The 21,844-nt window shown below is 43.8% G+C and overlaps 1 long non-coding RNA gene across 1 annotated transcript; it reads left to right on the forward strand.

The window, feature by feature from the left end:
* Positions 1-2,144: 2,144 nt before the first annotated feature.
* LOC136551550 (uncharacterized) lies at positions 2,145-2,654 on the forward strand. The gene is made up of 2 exons (XR_010782609.1): positions 2,145-2,280; positions 2,442-2,654. It is a non-coding gene; the product is annotated as an uncharacterized lncRNA (long non-coding RNA).
* Positions 2,655-21,844: the final 19,190 nt, after the last annotated feature.

Consider the following 21,844-nt stretch of genomic DNA (forward strand, 5'->3'; position numbering starts at 1 on the left):
ATCTAAAGACTCCCACTAAGATAAAACAGAATGTCGCAAAACACTAGCTGTATTTTTACCTTCCTTCTTGGACACATAAAGCGAGTAGCAAATATGTTATCGATGGCAATTTCCCACTCCATATACTCATCAGCACCTATACCATCATAAGTCGGTGGATACGAACAACCTGTCATTGTAAACACAAAAACAAGAAACAAATGGTGAAAGTTATCCCTACCAAATGACTACGTGGTTGCAGTGGTGTCACTTTTCACAGCAAGTGGAAGTGTCTTACCAAGCTCTTACAAAGTTCTTACCAACGCAAGCAGTGGCGGTACAACCGGCGGCTGGTTCATGATACCTGAGGCAGTGGTACCGAGATTACAAAGCCCTTTTTCTGTACTGATCTGAAGAATTTGTGGAGCTTGGAAGGCAAACAAAGAGTAGTATGTATATCTGGCACATAAGTCAGTAACAGAAAGTAATGCTGAATTATAGTCCAAAATACTTGTTCTCGTTGCTTGTCTAAAATGTTCCAAGTACCAGGTGTGTGACAAAAGTATGATGGATAGCAAGGTGATAGGTGTATGAAAAACAAGTATGGTGGATGGAAACAACAACACAAACAAGGAACCAGACAGCACACGCTAACACAGCTCACTTTGGTCTTCTCTATGTGCTCCTCTAGATATTGTTTCTCTTTTGCCCATCTCTTTTTTTCTATTTTTGGGCTGTCGTTGTTTTTTGAGAAATTTTGACTTATTTTATTTTATTTTTTTGATATTTTTCCTTTACTTAGGAGCACAAAAGAAGTAACCACAGAAAATATGAGCTCAAACAAGTGTAAGACGTGGCCTGTGGATTTTTCAGAAAACTTGCTCAAAATCGACAAAAACCTTGTGACCACGAAAAGAGGATCTTGTGACCACTTTTTGACCAATTTAAAATTTTTGAACCCCGACGAGACAGGGGATGGATGGATCCAAATTTTTTTTCTAATCGATTTTGATATATGGAACGTTGAAATCGGAGTTCGTATGCGAAAACTAGACTAGTTTTAAGAATTGGCTCCGAATTAGAGGACAAAACGGGAACAATGTGCGTAAAACTGGTCACAACAGTAAAGATTTGATGGAAATGATGGGGGAAAACACACGAACTAGACTCTAACATGACCTAACCAGCAACAAGACCTCAACCAGGACACAAACTCAACACAACAGACTCTGCAACTGAAATATGCAAAGGCTATGGTGCGGAAGGTTCTAGGACAGGAAAAACGAGTATGGCACTGGACTATGGGACGAATGCAAAACACTCAAACTAGGGAATAAATGTGAACCTGACAGTATACCTTAGCTTTGATTACCACTTAATGGAGACGGGGACCCCAATCTTCCGTCAGGTGATGGTAACTATCGTTGTGGCGGAGAATGACACACCAATCTGGCTTCAGATTGAAAGATTGAACCCTGCAATCTTAGCACCATAGCTCCTCTGGTTATCAACCAAGTCATGGACCAGGTTGACCTCGCCAAGAAGGCTAATCCTTGCCTGCGCAATGAAGAACACAAGCAAGAACAAGAAGAAACACAACCAAATTGCAGATGAATGATTATCTCATGAAGTTGGGGTCTCATAAACCGATGAACGGCAAAACTATTCTTGACAGAATAATCTAAGCAAAACCCAAACCCTAATAGAGGGGCGGTGGCTGTTTATGAAGACTCTAGGGTCATGCAAGACCCCTGAATGTGCCCCTAATGGGCCTAAACTCGATACATGGTCCAATGGACCAAAAGACAGGTGTCGTAGCACCCTGGCAGATTCTGGACGCTGACTTGTTTTGATGATTCCTGTTGATTCCGAATAGCTTTTGATGTGAAACCATTTGGATTGGCTTCCTTATCAAATGAGCTTTCCATCCATATGTGGATCATCGAAAATGGAGTCCAGATGCGTCCTGGGTGATCAATTTAAGGCAGACTGGTCCTAGATTTCAAGGGCAGACTCGAACTTGAGTTGCTTTGGGCCTCCACCTCGGGGACTCGAACTGAATTAGCCTCGGGCCTCCTTCTTGACTTGGACACCCTTGCTGGCCTCCTTCCTCTCCATCCCATGTGCCAAACATGGTTATATGCATGGGTGTCATGTCCTCATCATATGCCCTCTTGACCTTTCACATGTAGAATCCAGTTCCGTAGCCCCTTACGCAACTGATTGGTTACTAAAAGAACCTGAAATAAAAAGTTTTCATAAACCCGCTGGCTTATTCACCAAAGATTATGATTTCCAAAGGTAATTATACCATGGCATAGGGAAAAGCATTCATTTGAACCTACTTTTGAAAAACAGAGTATGCGGGAAGCAGAATCAAACTGCTTTTGAGAAGTAAGAAACAAACAACCAATGGAATCTGTGGCTCTACCAAATTCTGACTCCTTGATGTTCATGTGCAGATGGCCCAAGCTTGATGCTACTCGGAACTGTTGGGTCTAGGTGTGCTGCAGGGGCAGGAGACCTATGCATGTAGTTCATGTTAAACTGTTGTTCAGGTAAACATAGCTATCCCTGTATAAACACAGCTATTATTGGATCCATGTATAAAGGTGTGCTGCAGGGTAGGCCACTCTTGTACTATAGAAGATGTTTAGAAACTTTTGGCTAAACAATCTTGTTTGGGCCACAATATTACAGTCAAGTTTGTCAGGATACTTGATCATGTATTTTACTCGTCACAGGATGATTTGGGGGAGCACGTGTTGGTAATTTTTATTTTTTGGCAAAAAATGTACTGTAGGGGCGGCTGGTACTGTAGCCGCCCCTACAAATCAATTTGTAGGGGCGGTCTGGGAACCACCCTACAAATGCATGATTTGTAGAGATGGTATGATAGGGGCGGTTGGCCGAACCACCCCTACAAATGCCCATTAGCCGCCCCTGAAAATCATATATGACATAGTGATGAAGTAGTCTAATTTCTCGAGAACTCCTTTTGGGATCACAAAAAGGACATCGTATACATTGGTAAGCTGCTAAGCACTAAGTTAAGCAGTGTCAAGCGCCCACCAGTTGACAAATGTTTTTCTTTACAACTGCTGAGTCTTTTTTCAAAATGTTTTTCTCCTCTTTTCCAATCTGCATTTGAGAGCCTCCTATAATGTATAGGTACGCCCAAATACCTCATTGGAAAAGCTCCTTGATTACAACCAAAAAGCTCCGTATATTGGGGCAAAGATTCTTGTGCTTCTCCAAAGCAAAATATTTCACTCTTGTGGACGTTTATTTTAAGCCCTGAAAGTTGCTCGAATGCACAAAGTAATAACTTCATGTTGCGAGCGTTTTCGAGGTCATGATCCATAAAGAGTAACGTATCGTCAGCATACTGTAGAATAGATAAACCTTCATCAACTAGATGTTGCACTATTCCACTTATCTAATTATCTGCTTTGGCTCTTTTAATTAGTATAGCTAGCATATCAACTACAATGTTAAATAGAATGGGGGACAGTGGATCCCCTGTCGAAGGCTTTTTTCGTTTGAAAGTAAGGTCCGACCTCATCATTAATATTGATTGCCACACGTCCACCTGATATAAAAGCTTACACCCAAGAGATTCACTTAGGAGAGAAACCTTCCATCCGCATTGTTTGCAGTAAGAAAGGCCATCTAACTTTGTCGTAAGCCTTTTCTAAGTCTATTTTAAAAATAATTCCACTTTGCTTTTTACAATGCAACTCATGAATTGTCTCATGCAGAATGATGACTCCCTCGAAGATGTTGCGTCCTTGTATAAAGGCCGTTTGAGTTAGACCAACTATATGTTCTGCTATTGAGTTAATTCTAATGGTTGCCGCTTTAGTGAAAATTTTGAAGCTAACATTTAGTAAGCAAATTGGTCGATATTGTTGAATTCTATTATCTTCTTGGACCTTTGGAATCAGAGTTCTGAGACCAAAGTTGAGGCTAAAGAGTGACAAGGTTCCCAAGTGAAGATCATGGAACATTTGCATCAGGTCCACTTTGATGACATCCAAAAACTTTTGATAAAACTCACCTGGGAAGCCATCTGACCCTGGTGCTTTATTGTGTTCCATCGCAAAAACTGCATCCCAAATCTCCTTTTCTGTAAAAGAAGCCATTAGGAATTCATTTTCAGCTTGGTTGACCCAAGGAATATCAACTGTTTATGACTCATCTAAGATCATCGTATTATCTTGTGATGGTCCAAACAAGTCCTTGTAGAAACGTGTGATATAGTTCTTAAGGTTAGCCTGACCTTCTAGTTTTCCATCTACATGGTCTAGAGAGAAAATTCTTTTCTTCCTATGTTTACCATTGGCAACCATTTGGAAGTAACGGGTGTTATTATCCCAAAGTAGAACATCAGTTACCTTTGCTCGCTGATAGAATTTTAATTCTTCCTCTCGAAGGAGTTTAGTCAGTTCGCTTCTAGCTTGATCAAGCTGACTTCTCTCATCCTCAGATAAGTCCTGATTTTCAGGGACAATATCAAGGTTATTGATGGTCGAACTGAAGGGTTGTTTTCTATTGTTTATATACACCATTTGTGTGTGAGGCCCATTCTCGAAGATATTTGCATAGTGCTCCTATTTTTTTTATCCATCTCTGGATAGAATTTTGCCCCTTCACTAGTGAAGGGGACCGTGACGCCTAAGAGGGGGGGGGGGGGTTGAATTAGGCAACTTAAAATTCTAACTCTAAACTATGGCCTCTTTTTCTAACCTTAGCAAAACCTATGCAAAAGACAAACTATCTAAGGGTGCAACTACGGTTTTGCTAATGTGTTGCTATCTCTACCGCAAAAGGAGTAATACAATCAATGTAAATGCGGAAGCTAAAGAGCAATGTAGAGATATGCAAACTCCTGTCGATGACTTTGGTATTTTTACCGAGGTATCGAGAAGCACGTAAGCTTCCCCGTAGTCCTCATTGGAGCCCCTCACAAGGAATCCCTCGCAAGGGCCAAGCCCCTGGTCGGGTAACTCTGTGGATAGCCTCAGGCCTTCCCCACACGCAAGTGGGTCTCTAACGTGCCTTCCGGCAAGCCTCTCCCAGATGCTCCCCGCCATCTTCACTATCAAGCTTCTGGCCAAAACACCGCGGGCCTTGTTCCCTCCGGTACACGGTGGCGGCCACACCACAAACGTGGCTGGTGTGATCTCGCAAGACTACAAGCCCCTCCAATGTACAATAATGGTGCGCGCAAGTACCGAGTGGTAAGAGGTATGCAAACCTCACTAAACACTAGGCCTAAACCTAGAGCAAGCGCATAAGCGGTGGTCTAATCAACCTAAGCACTTTGCAAAGTACCTACGCTAATCACCTAATAAAACACTAAGCAATATGCAAGTGGAGATCACTAAAATGGTGTATCAACACCCTTGGTATGTTTCCTTAGCTCTACGCACCTCATTTGGCCGGTTGGGGGTTGTATTTATAAGCCCCACTGAGAAAGTAGACGTTGGGGACAAAATCCTACTTTTCTGCTACTGACCGGACGCTGATCACATCCTGACCAGACGCGTCTGGTCGTCCTGACTGTTGGAGCCGTGATCTACTGATCGGACGCTGCCTGCGTCCGATCACATGCCACTGGACGCGTCTGGTCGCAAATTCGCCACTCTGAAACCTCTCTGTACTCGATCGGATGTTGTTGTCCGGCGTCCGGTCGGTTTGCTGCCAGCATCTGATCCAGCGTCTGGTCGCTGCTGCTATTGCCGAGCCTCCTGATCGGCGTGTCCGGTTGCTTTTCTCCAGCGTCCGGTCACCTTTGTGAGCTCGTTTCTTCGTGATCTTGCATGTGGCTTGGTTCCTATCTTCGTGCTTGGACTTTGCTTGATATCTTAGGTCTTCTCTTGTGCTCCTAAGTTCTTCTTTGAGGTGTTGATCATCGGATCATCATGTCACCTTTGTCCAAGTCACATCTTGCATCCTATTGAACTTTGTGAGCTTGTTTCTTCGCGATCTTGCGTGCAGCTTGGTTCCTATGTTCGTGCTTGGACTTTGCTTGATATCTTATGTCTTCTCTTGTGCTCCTAAGTTCTTCTTTGAGGTGTTGATCATTGGATCATCACGTCGCCTTTGTCCAAGTCACATCTTGCATCCTATTGAACTACAAAACAATCACATGCAAATTCATTAGTCCAATTTGGTTTTGTTGGTCATCAAATAGAAAATCCAAAGTAAATGGGCCTAGGGTCCATTTTCCTTACAATCTTCCCCTTTTTGGTGATTGATGACAACACGACCAAAGCAAGCAAATAATAAAGAAAAAATGAATTTAAACCCTATCTACTTGCTAGGATGCAATGCAAGGAGCAAGGTTATTTGATGCTAAAAGATACTACTTGTAAGATTACATGAAAACTTATCTTGCCCTTGCAAATGTCCCCATATGGTATTATGGATTTAAGCCTTGCTTCCTATAAATTCTCTCCATTACATAGGCTAATCCATAATCCATTATCCTCCCTTTCTTGGATCATTACTACAAATTAATGCTTGCTTTTGGTCCTCTAAATTCTCCCCCTTTGGAATCAAACACCAAAAAGGAAGACATTAGTAGCACAAGGGAGGGTCAAACTTTGTGATCCTTTGTGTGTAGAGTGAAATAGATCACAAAATTTGACTCTCACATTATATAGACTAAGCTCCCCCTAAATATATGCATACATATGATAGAATGCAAAGCATATGCATAATTGGCAAAGTATTGTACAAGGGAATTTAATCTATATAATGCACGGAGAAAGCATATAAATATCAAAATAAAATCAACATGATAATATTGGTTTAGAAATACCACATGTAGAAGTCAATTTGATTTCTACCACTTGCAATCGGTGGTGGATATTTGAAGTATGATGCTTAATTCTAGGGACTCCATTTTTCTTGCAATGAGACTACTACACACATGATAAGCTTGAAAAGGTGTTAGTCTCAAAGCATCCAACTTGTAGAGTAACCTCCCCCTAAATTTGTGCACACAAGTATGGAATACTTGTAGAAAATATGCACATCGATTTTAGAATAAAAAATACCACTTGAAACATGACATCACATGAATGTGAGAGTCATTTTCGAAGGTGATATCGGGGAGAGATTATCTACAATTTGGACTTTGGCACATATTAGATGAACAATTGTAAGACAAGCTATGTGCCATGCTCCTAAACAATTTTAAACCATGTAGGATTGCTCCAAGGAATAAGAATGAAACCGAGCAAGCCTACCATATGAAATACCTAGTGTATGCATGACAAAATATATAAAAATGCAAATGCAAACCTAGGCATGAAGAGTAACTAGATGCTAAAAGATACCAATTGTAGGAAAAAAAAATCAAATCTAATACCAATTGAAATAAATTGAATCTAGTTACCTAACATGGGAAGGGGAATTTGGGTCCATAGTATTCACTAACCCACTTAGCAATGTCTTTGTCCATCATAATGCACCCCATGAAATTCATCCACACTTTGCCAAGTCTCCAAATTCCTGAAATCCATAGGACATCTCACTTCCCTTTCGGGATCCAAACCTTCTTAGTGCTCTTCATGTTGGAAATGATTTCCTTTGGCACCCAAAAGCGTTTGGCCCCATTGTTGGCTTGCTTGTTCACCTTGATGGCCACCACCTTGTCATTTTTCTTCTTTTTCAAGAGATAAGGTGTGGAGGCCTTCTTGTCCACCTTGTTGGTGTAGGTGTTGGAGAGCTTGCTTGTTTGCTTCTTCTCTTTCTTCTTTGCTCCTCCCCCATTCTTCACCTTGCACTCATAGGACTTGTGACCTTACTTGTGGCACACGTAGCAAACCATAGTTTGTCCTTCATCAAGCTTCTTCACTCTCTTGACAGTGTTATCTTGATGAAGTTGGGCTTGCTTCGCCTTGCCTTTCACTTGAGTCAAGTCCTTGGTGAGGCGAGCTACTTCTTGCTTGAGTTGCTCATTCTCCTTTGCAACCTCTTATGTGCATGTATCTACAACAACTTTCTCAACACAAACTTGGTTGCGTAAAGGTGAGTATAAATATAAATCATTACAAGAAGTAGAGGCATCCTTTTTAGACATGTTAGAACTTTTCCTTTTAGATGCCTTAGTGGGAGTTGTACTAATGGCTTCAAGATTAGCAACTTTATTAGTTAGCTCATCACAATGTTTGCACATGGTTTCCATTTTAGCAAGCAAACTTTTATATGCATCTTGTGAGCTAGCTAACTTTTCTTTTAATTTTTCATTTTTCTCTACAAGTTGCTCATCATTGATTGTGCATGCATTTGTTGTTGCACTAGCCTCAAGTTGCTCAATTTTAGTAGATAGTTGAACATTAAGATTAGCAAAATTCTCATATTGTTCAAGCAAAGTTTTGTATGCTTCTTGTGAACTATCTAGCTTTTCTTTTATTTTCCTGAGCTTCTTTTGTTGACTAGTGCAAACTTTAGCATAATTAAGGTTTTGTTGCACAATTTCTTCATAAGAAGGCATATCATCATCACTATCACTCTCACTAGAGGATGAGCTTTCGTTACCTCATGCCATAAGGCACACATGAGAAGAGCTTGATGATGAGTGCTTGCACCCTCGCCTCTTGTGATGGTGTTCTTCTTCACTTGAAGAATCATTCCATGTCCTTATTGATGTGAGGGCTTGCTTCTTGCATGCCTTCTTCTTTTTCTTGGGTGTGGGCTTATTTGGACAAGCTTCCACAAAGTGCCCCAACTCGCCGCATCCATAGCATCCTCTCTTTCTTTGCTCATTTCTTTGATTTGTGAAAATGAGATCTTGGATTTGGATGGGCACACCCTTGACATTGAGCTTTTGGATCATCTTCTCCACCTTGTTGATTAGTTTGATTGATTCTTCATCAAGGTTGGAGGTGGAGGAGGAAGATTGATCATCATCACTTGAGTCTTCATCCTCATCATCATCCTCATCTTCTTCTTCATCTTCACTTGAGGAGCTTGAGCTTGAGCTTGTCTCAACTTGCTTGCCCTTCATCTTATTTTTCTCACCACATGCGAGAGCTTTGCCTTTGCTTGATGAAGAGGCTTCTTCTTGACCCATCTTGTGTGACATTTTAAATGCTACTATCTTGCCAATGACTATGGCCAGGGTTATGGTGCTCAAGTTCTCCATATTGTGAAGGATGGTGATGATGCTTGCATATTTATTTTATGGTAGCACGGAGATGATCTTCCTTATGATGTCCGTATCATCTAGCTTTGTTAGTCCTATTGAATGGAGCTCATTGATAATTAGATTCAAACGAGAATACATATCACGAACAAGCTAAACATCATTCATTGTAAAGGAATCATAATTTTGTTTAGCTAGACAATGTTTTTGCTCACGAACATTAGATGTGCCGTCATGGAGCTCTTGAAGTTTTAACAAAATTTCATGTGCCGTATTTAAAGTGAACACTTGGTTAAACACATCCATACTAAAAGATTCAAACAAGCAATTTTTAGCTCTAGCATTGAAGTGCATTTCTTTTTCATCACTCTTTGTGGGTTTTTCGGGATTCTTAATGGGTTTCATCCCGTCATGAGTGACTCTCCAAACACCTAAATCAACCGCCTCATGGTAGCAAGCCATTCTAGCTTTATAATAGGGGAAGTTAGTGCCATCAAAGTGCAGAGGCCTAGAGGTATTCATCTCAACCACTCTAAATAGCGTTGGCTCAATGGCGGTTAAGCCAAAGGTCTAAATTGAGCCAACCGGCTCTGATACCAATTGAAGGGGACCACGACAGTTTAAGAGGGGGGGGGGGTGAATTAGGCAACTTAAAATTCTAACTCTAAACTATGGCCTCTTTTTCTAACCTTAGCAAAACCTATACAAAAGACAAACTATCTAAGTGTGCAACTATGGTTTTGCTAATGTGTTGCTATCTTTACCGCAAAAGGAGTAATACAATCAATGTAAATGCGGAAGCTAAAGAGCAAGGTAGAGATATGCAAACTCCCATCAATGACTTTGGTATTTTTACTAAGGTATCGAGAAGCGCGCAAGCTTCCCCCTAGTCCTTGTTGGAGCCCCTTGCAAGGAATCCCTCACAAGGGCCAAGCTCCTGGTCGGGTAACTCCGTGGATAGCCTCGGACCTTCCCCACACGCAAGTGGGTCTCCAACGTGCCTTCTGGCAAGCCTCTCCCAGATGCTTCCTGCCGTCTTCACTATCAAGCTTCTGGCCGAAACACCGTGGGCCTTGTTTCCTCCGGTACATGGTGGCGGCCACACCACAAACGCGGTTGGTGTGATCTTGCAAGACTACAAGCCCCTCCAATGTACAACAATGGTGCACGCAAGCACCAAGTGGTAAGAGGTATGCAAACCTCACTAAACACTAGGCCTAAACCTAGAGCAAGCGCATAAGCGGTGGTCTAATCAACCTAAGCACTTCGCAAAGCACCTACGCTGATCACCTAATAAAACACTAAGCACTATGCATGTGGAGATCACTAAAATGATGTATCAACACCCTTGATATGTTTTCTTAGCTCCACGTACCTCATTTGGCTAGTTGGGAGTTGTATTTATAAGCCCCACTGAGAAAGTAGGCATTGGGGATAAAATCCCGCTTTTCTGCTACTGACCGGACGTGTCTGGTCGTCCTGACCGTTGGAGCCGTGATCTATTGATCGAACGCTACCTGCATCCGGTCACATGCCACTGGATGTGTCCGGTCACAAATTCGCTGCTCTGGAACCTCTCTGTACTCGATCAGACGCTGCTATCCTACGTCCGGTCAGTTTGTCGCCAGCATCTGGTCCAGCGTTTGCTGTTGCCGAGCCTCCTGATTGGAGCGTCTGGTTGCTTTTCTTCAGCATCCGGTCACCTTTGTGAGCTCGTTTCTTCGTGATCTTGCGTGCAGCGTGGTTCCTATCTTCGTGCTTGGACTTTGCTTGATATCTTAGGTCTTCTCTTGTGCTCATAAGTTCTTCTTTGAGGTGTTGATCATCGGATCATCATGTCGCCTTTGTCCAAGTCACATCTTGCATCCTACTAAACTTTGTGAGCTTGTTTCTTTGTGATCTTGCGTGCAGCTTAGTTTCTATCTTCGTGCTTGGATTTTGCTTGATATCTTAGGTCTTCTCTTGTGCTCCTAAGTTCTTCTTTGAGGTGTTGATCATCGGATCATCACATCGCCTTTGTCCAAGTCACATCTTGCATCCTATTGAACTACAAAACAATCACATGCAAATTCATTAGTCCAATTTGGTTGTGTTGGTCATCAAACACCAAAATTCAAAGTAAATGGGCCTAGGGTCCATTTTCCTTACAACCGGCTTATTCCATATTTCTACAACTCGATCGTAGAAATCCTCACAATAGAACCAGCCTGAGTTCCATTTTAAGTGGTTTTGCTATTCCCTTGAAGGCTGGTGTTCCGATGTCAAATAGTAATGGTGTATGGTCTAAAACACCTCTATCAAGAGCATGCACAGTCACGAAAGGATATTTAAATTCCCATTCAGTCGTCATTAAGATCCTATCAAGCTTTTCATAAGTGGGATGAGGTAGAGAATTAGCCCAAGTGAATTTTTACCTATCAAATCAATTTCCCTAAGAGCAAAGCTGTCAATGACAGCATTGAACAGGAAAGGCCAGCGGTCACTAAATCTATCATTATTCTTCTCTCTGCTATTTCTCATAATATTAAAATCCCCACCGATTAGAGTAGGAAGCGGGTTTTGTTGGCAAGCATGTACGAGTTCAGTCAAGAAAGATGTTTTAAACTCCTCTTGAACTGGACCATAGACTGCCACGAGTATCCAATTAAAATTATCCAATTTATTGCAGACATGAAATTTGATGTAAAATTCCCCTTCTACAATTAATGATAGATCAAGAAATGAAGCATTCATGCCAAGGAGGATTCCTCCAGACCTCCCATGAGGTGGTAGATAGTGCCAAATGAAATCTGCCCCTCTAGATAGTCAGGGAGAGATTTGATTTAGACATGTCCTGCTTTCCTGTTTCCATGACAGCCACGAAATCAAGGTTATGATCTCGGATTGCTTCAGCTAAATAGCAGTATTTAGCCAAGTCTGATAGACCTCTGCTATTTCAAAAGGAGCCTTTCATGGGGAAACTTTTTGTTGAGAACCTTTCTTGTGGCTTTTACGTTTTTCTGCTGCTATCTTAGATTTTTGACCAGTAACCATAAGGTCACAAATTTTTGTGTCCAGGTACAGATCATCCAAGCCTTCATCAGTTATTTCCTTCACTAAGTGTTCGAGAAGGGTACCATCATTTTTAGTATCCTCGTCATCACTTGCCGCAAAGGGATTTTCACCTACTCCTAACCTTTTAGTCTCTTTTTAATTTGGCGTTATAGTTGTTCTATCAACTTTGACCCTCTTAAGCGCATTGATGGACAAATTAATTATATTACTATTGCTACCCAAAACCAAGCCTACATTGCTCAGGTTTGAAATGCATCTTTTTTTAGGTATAGACAAAATAGAAATAGAAGATGGCTGCAACTTGAGTGTACCTGGGATCCAGCGGCGGAGCCAGGATTTCACGGCTGGGTATTCCACGTATGAAAAATTTCCAATACATATATGCAATAGTAATAAGGGGCAAAACCAGTACAAAATTGATCTTGGTGCATTGCTCAAGTGGTATATATAATTTCTAGAATATATGTTAGGTAAAATATATTTGGGAAAATTGGTTTCATAGCATCCAAAGATGATGAGATTCAGAAAATACTACTCAAATATCATGGCCACGTGAAATACCATCGAAAAAACAATCTGTTACCTGAAACTACCATTCTGTCATGATTTGAGCTGATGACATGAATCCACCATTGCTCCTCCCTTCTTCCCACGTGAGCATCAGTGGAAATCCCAGCCATTTCGTCTTCCTCACTTCCGGCGTAGGTCATGCTAAAAAACACTTGCACGAGCGGCCACCAAGCCAATCCACACCACAAATTCCATGGTGGGTACCCCACTAGGCCAACAGGCCAGCAGGACATCTACCCAAGGCTGTTTCTTTGCCTCGTTTCCATAGTGTCTTCTTCGAGTCCATGCTGCACGGGTCCATGCTGCGCGGATTCAACTGTGGATTTAGGAGGCCTAATCTTCGCCGATGATTTTGCTCACGCTCGGCCACCGCTACTCGTGCCCAACCTGCTCGAGCTGCCGCGCGCCTATGCGTGAGCAGCCTGCCTGGGCCACCCTGCTCAAGCCGCCACACTCCGGAGCACAAGTAGCCACTCGATCGCCCTGCTCAAGTTACCGTGCGCCTGTGCACAAACCTTCGCTGGGCCACGCTACTCGAGCCACTGTGCGCCCACAAGCGAGACATCGCCAACCGGCCATGCGCATGAAGTGCCGCCGCAATGCACTGCTCGAGCTACCGAGATGCCCTCCTCGATGCGGACACCGCCATCCTGCGCGTGCCAGCTGCTGCCGGTGCTGCCCTGCATCTTCCATGTCTGGCTCGAGTAGCTGGGAGCTAGATTTTTTTTGGCTTTATTAGATGGACAGGAATCGACGATGCTGACACTGTTACCTTGAAACCGGACGAAATGCTAGTTTCGGATAACGGTTCTATCTTTCAGTGGTATTTTATGTAACGGAGTTCTTTCAGTGGTATTTTCTGAATCTCATGATCTTTCAATGCTATGAAATCAATTTTCTCAATATATTTTACCCTAGTAACAAGGCACCAAGCAAAGTGAACCTGGTGTCACCCGTGGTAATAATCAACGTTACAAGAACCAATGCAATGTTTCTCTTAAAAACACAATGCAATAAAAAATAGAAAATGAAACCTTCAATTCTTACTCTGAAGAATCAAGAATGGATCTAGGGTCTTTTGTGTTCGCCATGCTATTGCATCAAGCTAGAGATGAGAAAGGTGCTGAGGGGGAGGGCTGGACGCCCAGACGCTGGAGCCGAGGGGGTGCCTGCAAAGACACCTGACCGCCGCCGTCGCTAGAGGAGTGCCGGGCACAAGGTGCTGCCGCGTTGGTTGTCGAGGCCCGACTACCAGAGGGCTATGGGGCGACTGAGCGAGGGTTGAAGGGCTGAGGGGGAGAGCCGACCTGCCGTGTCGTTGTGTCACCGCTCTCCAATGCAGCAGCTGCCCTTCAGTCGATGCGAGCGATGGACGGGAGTAAGAGACAGGGATAGGAATACAGTCGATGGGTTTCTGTCTTTCTGAGTTCATGGGCTACTGCTACTAGTTGTTCTACTGGGCTTTTGGGCTACGTATTTGAAACATTCAACAAACTAACATATTATATCATTACACATGGATACGTATATTGGTGTTTGTCACAAAAATCATGGGTATTCCATGGAATACAGGGGCATACCCCTAGCGCCGCCAATGCTGGGATCATGTTGGCTGAAGACATAGCCGAAAGTGGTGAGATCTCTCCCATTGGTTTGTCCTTTTTTGGGCCATCCATGTTCCTTGATGCTGCTCTTTTCATCGCCTTTGTTAATGTGTCCTCATCAGCTGCTACAACACCATCAGAAGATACGACATTAGATCATACACTGCGGCGTTTACCTCCCAAAAAAATCAAGCCAGAAGATGACTCAAGATTTGTACCTTGGCATTTGTTCAATGGTGTATGTGGACTAGCAGTTTTGTAGCCTAAGGTTGTTGTTGCAGATAGTGAAGCTGTCTGGCACTGATGAGCCCATGAGAAGCGTGGTGGTTTGTGACTCATCCACGTCTAATGGCAGCTAAGAATTATTGATAGCCCCAGTTTTCTCCTGCAGTGACATAGGAATCTGCATCGTTTCCCTTCCCCACTCTGAATTGTTCTGTGTTCTAGCCGTTGAATGTTGAGTGACAGTAGGTACCACTTCTAGTGTCCTAGCCAAAGAGCATCCTGTTTGGACATCCGGCATAGGTGGAGTGGCTGACAATGGAATGTGAACTACAGCCCTTGTTCCCGAAGTTGATCTAATCAGATCACTCATAGAAGTAGGCAAATTCTTCTTGCACATGTTAGAATTCCTATTTGATCCAGGAGTATTATTTGGACTTGGAAAGAGTTGTAGCAGCCATAGGTGTCACAGCAATAGGAGGTAGCTTGGCTAAATCTTCCCACTGTAAAGGCTGCATTAGAGACCTCAATCGCTGAATACCAGAGGGTAAAATTGTGAGTTGGGCTTGCATAGGCATCTGCCCATTGTTTTTAGTTCCGGTTGCAGATTTGGATCCACTTGCACCTTGGGTATTCTTGAATTTCTTGAGCACATTTTCTAGATCCTTTTCTATAGGCTTATCTTTGTCCACACATTACCATCATGATCCATTGGATCCTGATCCCTCGGAGTCGGTGAAGATGGTACAAAATTTGTATCTTCTAATTTGTAAGTTATGTCATATCCTTCTGTCCCAAAAACTAAATTAGTGGTGAAAGGAAGCTGATCTTTGTTCAGCACCCCAACCCAAACTTGGATGACCCCTTTTTTTATAAGTGGACATATCTACCTCCTACGTGGTGCGAATCATTGTACCCAGAGCCCAAAAAACAAGATAGTGCCTCCAAGCATGAGGGACACCTGTGATGTGCACCCAAATTTCTTCCAACTGATAAATGGGTTTCACGTCATTAGAGCTTTGCCATGCTGAAATAGTTAGCGTGACACCATGATTCTTTAGATGATAATCAATGGATGCCATCCGTTGCATCTCCTCATCTGACAGAAAGGGCACAAGGAATGAGTCCTCCTCATGGGGTAAGGCCTCCCATGTCCAATCCACCCGTGAGATTTTGGCCAATTCAGACTCAACCACATCTGCTGAGAGTTTACTACCGGTCACCTTGACCAGTGCTGTAGGGGCTAGATCCGGTGTCTCTAATTTGTAATCAATATCAGGGATCCGCAAGAAACTAAATTACTTCTTACTAGAGCCAATAAAAGTAGCATATTGTTTTGGCATCTTCAAAATTGGACATTTCTATGATAGATGCGAATTCTTCTTATTACATATGATGCAATCAAGGTCAGCTTTGCACTCATCATTAGAATGTCCACTACATTTGCACCTCTAGCAGTAAGGTCTTTTCTTTTTTGCCATACCAGATTCTATAGGCTGAGGTTGTTGTTGTTGGTTTCGAGCTGCACCCCTGCATACTGGATTCAGCGGCGTCAGCTCCGACATGTTGATGTTGTGTCCCTACGACTAGCTGATATTGCTATTATGTCTCCCGTTGAGGTGCGCTGGGGCCATACCATGGCTCGCCCCTTCCATTGCCTTCACCATGAATGTGCCCATCTCCGCGTCCTCGACCTGGTCCTTCGTGGTCACCACAACCTCTGCTCAGGCCTAGACCTCGCCCATCATGGCGAAAGTGGTCATTGATCCTGCCCCTCGAAGGCTCAGTGATTGAACCCGCTAGAGTTGTCATTGAACCCTGCTAGAGTTGTGGCGATTGGTGGGTGGCTATCAGTCTAGCCATGTCGGCGTATGAGGGTGTGGCGGTGGCAGTAGTTGGATCTAGTCGTAAGGCGGCGTGCAAGAGAGGTCTTGATGCGATATTGCCGATCGGAGGGAAGGTCTCATCGTATTTGGTAGCCTTATGATTCCTTTGATTGCTAGGGCCCATGAGGCAACAGGTCTCACCAGGACTAGCCATATTGTTTTGCACGCTCGATTAAGACTGATTTACTCCAGCATTCAGAGATAGCTTTTGAATTTTGAAATGTCCGTTGATCATGCTATAAATTAGCTTGTGATCTATCGATCCACACCAGTGGCATGAAAGCAGCCAACGTCACCGTCATCGGCGAGCGTGGCCTTGGCAAAGGACCCTTCCATGGACGGATCACGATTCCACATTTTGGAACCGTTCATCCAAGAGGCTGTGCTAAAGTTTGATTCTTGGGTTCACGTTGAGCTAGAATAGCCAAGGCCTCAATTCCTGAAGTCTTTTCATCCTGCGCTAGTGGGTGATGTTCAATTTCCTACCATCTTATTTCTTTAGGAAAACCGATGTCAATCTAGAATTTTTCACGAATATCGTTGTCTGTGCTAGGACACTTTGCCATCGATAATAGAGCGGCTTTGCCAAGCCTCTATTCACGGATGAAATCGCTAGCCTCTTGTGTGGAAAAACCTACTAGGATTGCTTCATGGTAGGTTTCCTCAGCAAGATCGTATGCCTCATGAGCGGTAAGCTCGACAAGGGTCGCTAATTCTATGCAATCGGCATACCCTGAAGGGAAATTTGAAATCAAAATAGTCTCACCATTTTCTAGCCCTTTCCCTGAATTCATGTTGATGTTGTTGTTGCTTGGCGCATTATTGATTTCTTCAATCCCTGCAACACTGTTGGCTTGAATCTTTAGTATGTCGGTGTCGTCGATCATCCTTATTGTGTCCTCAGAAGTCTGACATGGGCATGATCACAATGTCGTCGTTCCCATCTGCATCCGCTTCATCATTGGCCCCACCTAAACCTGTATCATCATCATCATGTACCTGATGCCTTGTCTCGTTGTCGATCGCCTCAGTGAAAAAGGACACTATTGCCTGACGTGGAGCGAGGGTAAGGCGGCGTCGGCGTAGATCACCATCCGGCCACCTTAGAGGGCCCCTCGCCTCGAAAGACACCTCCTCCTAAGAAAGGATGATGACATGATCCTCCAAAGCAGGCGGTGAAGGACTGCTAGAGTTGAAGTTGATGTCCTGCATCTTGGAGATGGTAGGCTGATGCGCGTCGTATGTCGCGGCAGCCATCGGAGCTATAGGCTTTGCTGCACCCGACACCGAGCAGGAGCGACATCCACCTTCTAGACCCTATAACCCATCCTCTAAATGATGGCACCCCTACCCCATCCTATCACTCGGCCTGCACTGAGATTAGACCTTCTACGAGCACCGAGCAGATCACCAGACCGATGAAGGAGGTCGCCGATGGGGAATTGACGGGATCTAGGGGCTTCACTGGGGTGCTGGTGAGTCGCCCTTGATAGTCATGTCGTGACTACTTTTGTCCCTCCATCCCTGTATGGGTGGAGAACCCGTCGCTCTCTCGGCTGTGCTACCAGAGGCTCTAGGGAAATTGGAGGAAAGAACGCTCATCTTGAGGTGGGCTTATTACTTATATGCTTTCAGCAGTTATCCTCTCCACACTAGGCTACCTAGCGTTTACCATAGGCATGATAGCTAGTACACCAGAGGTGCGTCCTTCCTGGTCCTCTCGTACTAGGGAAAGGTCCTCTCAATGCTCTAACATCCATGCAAAGCAATACATGCTTCAAAGTTTAGGCTACCAAGTTTTGGACAGGCCATAGTTCTATAGAGAAGTTTTTGATTCACTGGAAACTCTGATGTAATCAAGGGTATGGCAGCATAGATTAGGGTGTAACCCTAAAGATTCCATAGAAGAAGTTGGAGGCCTTGGTGAGGCACTAGAATTGTTTGCTGCTAGGCACCAGAGAAAGGATGAGAGCTCCATTGCTCTCCATAGAAGAAACCAAGGGCTCCTAGTGTCACCTCAAAACTCCAATGGTCAGCAGTGGCTAGTTTCAACGGCTAGTCGATGTGGCATCACTGGAAATCTCTGGTGAGGACACCAGTTTTGTGGGACCAACAATACCAAGCCATTCTAGGGCTCAAGATGCTGCCAGGAGTGCAGCAATAGAGGTGCATGCAGCCGTGATCAATAGCAATTAGTAGATGGTTGGAGATTATTAGATATGACTATAGCAATAGAGGTGCATGCAGCTGCGAACAACATGGCAGTAAGAGCATGTGGCTGTAATCAATGGCAATTAGAATTATGGGAAAGAGATTAGTTTAGAGTTAATGAGAGATTAGATTTAATGTTGGGAACAGAAACAAGGAGCCAAAGGCTAGGAGCCTAGGGGCTGAGCTCCTCTATTTATACCATGTAACCAATTGAGATTGAATCAAGAATGAACAACAAACAATCTAGTTACCCCATAATATTCTAGTCTCCCTCCACGCCGACTTTGCCCGGCCTTCCTATTGGCAATGGTTATCGTCCCTATCCCCAATATGAACTAAGGTTCATTGCATCTGGTATCGGCTTCTAGGCGCTCCTCTTCCACCTTTGCTCCACCGCCAAACCCAGCAGCCACCACGCCATCTACCCCAGCCTCATCAATGACTTCTGCTACCTCCATGTCATGAGTTAGGGATCCTTTCCTATGGTTTTTGCTATCGGTCATCCATCACCATCAAGTGATGAGCCAATCACTGCCCTCGTTGAGGGGACTTGCCTTCTCGCAGAGGAGATGGATCGCTTCATCGTGATGTTCAACCGCTACCGTGCTCACTTGGAGAAGTTAGAGCATAAACTCCAAGCAGTGGTGCAGCTATAGGCAGTAGCGAGAGGGTTCCTGGGAAGGTACACCACAAGGAAGATGCGGGCAACGATCAACCCTGCGCCTTCAATAATCCCATCCATTGCATCATTAGGTGTCGCCATAACACACACTATCTATTTGGCACTCACGATGGGTATGGTTTGTGCCAACAAGTAGTAGAGGTTCACCAAAATTCTCTAGGCTTGATGAGTTGGATATAGCACTGCCACCAACACCTGCCATCTCCTTTGTTCTATCACCTATTTTGGTGTCGCTGGACAGGCCCAGCATACTGGTTGACTGCTACATTCTGAAGCTAGCTATTGGGCTCTTCCCATGGGATCTAGGAGGACGTCGATAGCTTCATCGACCGCTATCCAAGCTTTCAGCTCGACGACAAGCTGCTTGTCAAGGGGGGAGAGATGTTATGTGGGGCCAATAATACCAAGCCATTCTAGGGCTCGAGATGCTGCTAGGAGCACAGCAATAGAGGTGCATGCAGCTGTAATCAATAGCAATTATAGTAGATGGTTGGGGATTAGTAGTTATGGTTGTAGCAATAGAGGTGCATGTAGCTGCCAGCAGCACAACAGTAAGAGCATGTGGCTGTAATCAATGGCAATTAGAATTCTGGGAAAGAGATTAGAGTTAATGAGAGATTAGAGTTAATGTTTGGGAGAGAAACAAGAAGCCAGAGGCGGGTGCCTAGGGGCTAAGCTCCTCTATTTATACCCTATAACCAGTTGAGATTGAATCAAGAATGAACAACAAACAATCTAGTTACCCCAAATATTCTAGTCTCCCTCCACACTGACTTTGCTTGGCCTTCCTCTTGGCAATGGTTATCCTCTCTATCCCCAATATGAACTAAGGTTCATAGCAGCACCAAACCTATCTGGTGCTACTGTAGAAGATGCAGCTTTGTCACAACGGCTATATCTTGTGGGGGAGGCATAAATATCCCCAATCTGGCCATTCAAGAGTGTTAGAGCTCAAGGAAGGTGCTAGGGAGTTGATGCTCATCTCCTAGTTTCTCTAGGCACCATAGTGCTTAAGGAAAATCTTGGTGTTTAGTTTAGGTGCTTTGCGAAGTGTTTAGCCTAGTCAGACCACCACATTGGTGCTTTGCTCTAGGCTTAGGATTGCACCACCGATGAGCCCTAGGATTGCACTGAGCAATCCCCTTACAAAACTCATACACACTCTTGTTGTAACCCCCCTAATTTGAGTGCTCTCGAATACAAAGAACTACTACTGCTGGACGCAGGGCCCTGATAGCCTGAACCAGGCTACATTGTCGTGTCTTCTCTGTGTTCTTGAGTCCACCTGATGAACAACAATGCTTGCTATGGTTTCTACCCAGCAACAACGACCAAAGCAAAAGTTGTAGATCTCGATAGGTTATACAACTTTGTAGTTGATAACTTTTCATTTGAAATCATTCACTCAAGGAAAACTGTGTCCGAATTTGTAACACTTGAAAATTGATTTTTTCAAACAACCTCATATGGAGAAATGACCGAAACAAAAGTCGTAGATCTCGAAATGTTATACAACTTTGTAGTTGAGAATATTTTGATTTGAATTCATTAAGGATACCAAACACTTATTTTATATATCGGATTAAGATAAAATAAGTAGGACGAGTATCTCAAATAAACACAAGTGTCTTATGGGTAGAGTGGTTAGGGTAGAGCCACACGAGGGCAGAGGTCACATGTTCGAAACCCCTCGACCACACAACGCGTATTCCTTACGAGATTTGTGACTCTGGGATAGAGCATGCGCGGTGGGGTCTCCTCAGATTATTTTTTTGGGTATTTTTAGTCATTTTTTTGTCCTAGATTTGTGATTTCTGAAAATAATTTGTAGGGATGGTTCACTTTTTAGCCGCTCCTAAAAAATATGCCAGCCACCCCTAAAAATCGTTGATTTCTAGCGACGGATGGCTAGGGGCAGCTGGCTCAACTGGCCCTATAGAGCAATAGCCGCCCCTAAAAATCCTAGCTAGCATAGTGAGTCTTGTGATGCCCTCCAATGCGTGGAGAGGCCTCTAAGCCTGTATCTAAGGTAACATGTGACCTATGATGTTTTGGCCAAAAACATGATAATGAATATGGTGAGGAGCGGTCTAGGAGAAGACCTTGTGGTGACCCACTTGATCATGGGGAAGGCTTGCGAGCTCCATGGAGTTACCCGATTTGGACTGCATTCCCAAACAAGGAGGAAGCTTCCTTTCATATTAATACAATTAGTAGCCACTTTAGGAGGAAACTCATCTACTTAGAGAAGAGGAAATTAAATATTTCCAAAGGGCTAAGGTGAATGTTGTCCTTCTGGGAAATATTAATACAAGCTACTTCCAACTAAGTGCCAATTGAAAGCTGAGGAGGAACACTACAACAACAGACCTATCACGGTCGGGTCAGAACCCTCCATCGCACCTAGTGATAATCGAAGTCATCACGGTCGGTTCAAAACCGGCTGTGATGATTCCTCAACACCACCACATTGGTC

Source organism: Miscanthus floridulus, chromosome 4 (assembly GCF_019320115.1).
Source record: "Miscanthus floridulus cultivar M001 chromosome 4, ASM1932011v1, whole genome shotgun sequence".
Classification (NCBI taxonomy): domain Eukaryota; kingdom Viridiplantae; phylum Streptophyta; class Magnoliopsida; order Poales; family Poaceae; genus Miscanthus; species Miscanthus floridulus.